At 37.1% G+C, this 3,481-nt stretch overlaps 1 non-coding gene across 1 annotated transcript; it reads right to left on the reverse strand.

Annotated features, from left to right (window-relative positions):
* Positions 1 to 2,475: 2,475 nt before the first annotated feature.
* Positions 2,476 to 2,582, reverse strand: LOC131178861 (small nucleolar RNA R71). The gene has a single exon (XR_009147869.1). It is a non-coding gene; the product is annotated as a small nucleolar RNA R71 (small nucleolar RNA).
* Between the last annotated feature and the right edge of the window lie 899 nt (positions 2,583 to 3,481).

Consider the following 3,481-nt stretch of genomic DNA (forward strand, 5'->3'; position numbering starts at 1 on the left):
CACTTTAAGTCTTTAACATGAATTAAAAGAGATTTAAGTGTAAATAGGCACTAACCTTTAGGTGGCAGATTTTTCAAGCTACCCAAACTCCTTCTTTCTTCTTCTTTTGGCTGCCTAGAGGTTGCTTAGGATGTGGGGACAAGTTTTAGTGAAGATAACTTAGGGTTTTGAGGTGAGAAAGGGTGTGGATTCAAGCTTTGTAAGCATGAAAATGGAGAAGGGAAAAGAGAAGCATGAAACGTTTTATTGGGGAAGAAGAGTAGCTGCAGAAATTTCTCTAAAATGGTCTTCTTTTTCTGCCCATTTATGTATTATAAATATCTTCCTTTAATTTGATTGGCCAAGGGGTTCTAATTACATCAAGCTTATGTCATTAATGCCTTTTTATTTGATTTTTCTTTCTTCTTTCTTTAACTCATTTCTAATTAAATTTTTACTAATATTTATTCATATTTTAGATCATAATAATTATTTACTCAACTGGACAAGTCGGCCAAAAATTGTCTCTGAAGGCGAAATGACCAAAATGCCCTCCGTTTGGCTTAACGGGTCAAAATTGTCTGTACCGATTGAAAAATTTTTCTAAATATTTTCTTGGCATTCTAATGCCATAGGAACCTCAATGACCCTTCTCTGGAGTCCCAAAAATTATTTTATGAATTTTTCTCTGGGTCTAGGGCTCCTCGTTGCGAGAACTGCAACTTCCCTCTGGTTACCCATCGCTTGGGCACCGGCTCAGTTGACTTAGTTGTATTTTATTTCTAAAATGTTTACTAAATTTTTCTTATTAATATTTGAGTTAATTATGGTTCCTCACTTTAGTTTAAATATTTTTCCAGAAGTTCTAGCTGTCCGGACCGATACCGGTCACCGGAACAGTAGAATGTACAGAGTTGCTACCGGGAGGATGTTACATATCTACTTAAATTTTATGTCATATAAATTATTTATTTAATTGGACAGGTTAGCCAAAAATCATCTCTAAAGACAAAATAACCAAAATGCCCTCCGTTTGGCTTATTGAGCCAAAATCATCTGTACCGATCTAAAAATTTTTCTAAGCATTTTCTTGGCATACTAATGTCATAGAAACCTCAATGACTTTTCTCTGGAGTCCCAAAAATTATTTTATGAATTTTCTCCAAGGTTTAGGGCTCCTAGTTGCGAGGACCGCAACTTCCTACTGGGTTACCCATCGCTAGGGCACCAGCTCATTTAACTTGGTTGTATTTTATTTCTAAAATTTTTTCTAAATTTTTCTTATTAATATTTGAGTTAATTATGGCTCTTTACTTTAGTTTAAATGTTTTTCCAAACGTTCTAGCTATCCGGACTGACACCGGTCACTTGAACAGTAGAATGTACAGAATTGCTACAGTGAGGGTGTTACAGTTTCTTATTTTTAGATCTTAATTTTGGATTTTTGATTTCTTCTTTGGATTGTGAATTAACACCCCCCTCCTCCCCCCCAACCTTTGCTTCTTTTTCCATTACACAAGTGCTCGAAATTTAATAATTTAGTCTTTAGGGTTCGACCTGGATTTACCACTTACTGCAGAAAATATATCATAATTGGTGATTTTAGTTAATTTAATTTCTAGTGGATTCGACAGCCATTAAGAATTTTGATGCCGTTGCCGGGGACTGAAATTTATTGGAATTTGTGTTTTTGGTGTTAGGATATTTTGTTATTAACTCTGTTTGTGAAGTGTTGCTGTTTTCAGGTTTTTGAAAAAAAAAAAATTACGGTGTTACTGTTCATTAAGGATTTTGGTTGAATTTGGAGGGCAGCCCATACCTATTTTGAAGAAAATGACACTCTGATTAAGACCATTAAATTCGTAGGATTCCCCCACCCTCTTGAGGCCAAATTCCATTGTTTTCTAGGGTTTTGAGGCATTTTTTGTTTTTACTTTATTTTTTTTGTTTATGACAAGAATTTCTCAATCTGGTGAGTTGATCTTTAATCCAGAAGTAGAAAAAACAGCTAAATGGTTGAGAAAATTAGTTAAGCAAGCAAGGCAGATTCCAAGTACATCTGAAGGAGTCCAATCTCCAAAGGAGCTAAGTTCAGATTCGGATTCAGAGTCAAGTTCCGAAAACGAGACAATGGCCACTGCTAGGACTTTGAAAGAGTTGGCTGCTCCTGATCCAAACCAACAGCCTTTGTGTATCCAATACCCTACTTTAAATGTTGCCTTTGAGTTGAAATATGGACTAATCCATTTGTTGCCTAAGTTTCATGGTCTTGCAGGTGAGGATCCACATAAGCATCTAAAGAAATTTCATGTTGTGTGTTCCAGCATGAAACCTGAAGGAGTTTTAGAGGATCAGATCAAGCTTTAGGCTTTCCCTTTCTCACTGGAGGGCACAGCTAAAGATTGGTTGTATTACCTTCCTTCTGGATCTGTCAACTCATGGAATGGAATGAAGCAGATATTTCTGGAGAAGTATTTTCCTGCTTCCCGTACTGCCAACATAAGAAAAGAAATTTGTGGCATCCGGCAATACAATGGAGAGAGTTTATATGAGTATTGGGAGAGATTTAAGAAGCTGTGTGCAAGCTATCCCCATCATCAAATAAGTGAGCAGCTATTGATTCAATATTTCTATGAGGGACTTCTACCAATGGACTACAATATGATAGATGCTGCTAGTGGAGGAGCATTGGTTGACAAGACACCTAAAGAGGCAAGGAGGCTGATTGCTAACATGGCAGCAAACTCTCAGCAGTTTGGAATGACAATGGATCACACACCTATGAAGGTTAATGAGGTAAGTACATCTAACCTTGAGAAACAAATTTCTGATTTAACTTCTTTAGTGAGGCAGTTGGCTGTAGGGAACATGCAAACTGTTAAGGCATGTGGAATTTGTTCGGGTTCGGGTTATGCTACTGATATGTGTCCTGCGTTACAAGAGGATGAATCAATGCAACATGCTAATGCAGTAGGACATTATGGACAGCCACAATGCAGGTATGATCCCTATTCAAATACTTATAATCTAGGATGGCGAGATCATCCTAATCTGAGTTATGGGAATCAATCGGTGCAAAACCGATACCATCAACAGAGACCACAAGTGAATCAACCAACTCCACCTCCACCTCCACCTCCACCTCTGCCTCCCTCAAATTAAGGTATGTCACTTGATGAAATTGTTAAGGCTTTGGCTAACAATACCCAATAGTTTCAACAGAAGACTAGAAATAGTATTTAAAACATAGAGAGGCAGATTGGTCAGTTAGCTTCATCTGTAAACAAGCTTGAAGCTCAAGGTTCTGGAAAGCTTCCATTACAAACAGTTATGAACCCCAGAGAAAATGTGAGTGTGATATTATTGCGGAGTGGGAAAGAAGTTGATAATCAGACTCCACATGAGTCAATAAAAAAAAAAGAAGCAAGGAGAAAAAGAGTCTGAAATTGAGGTAAATACTGAACCTAAACTGAATAAGGTTAATAATTCTATTTTTCCTCCA

This window comes from Hevea brasiliensis, chromosome 3, assembly GCF_030052815.1.
Source record: "Hevea brasiliensis isolate MT/VB/25A 57/8 chromosome 3, ASM3005281v1, whole genome shotgun sequence".
In the NCBI taxonomy this organism is placed as follows: Eukaryota; Viridiplantae; Streptophyta; class Magnoliopsida; order Malpighiales; family Euphorbiaceae; genus Hevea; species Hevea brasiliensis.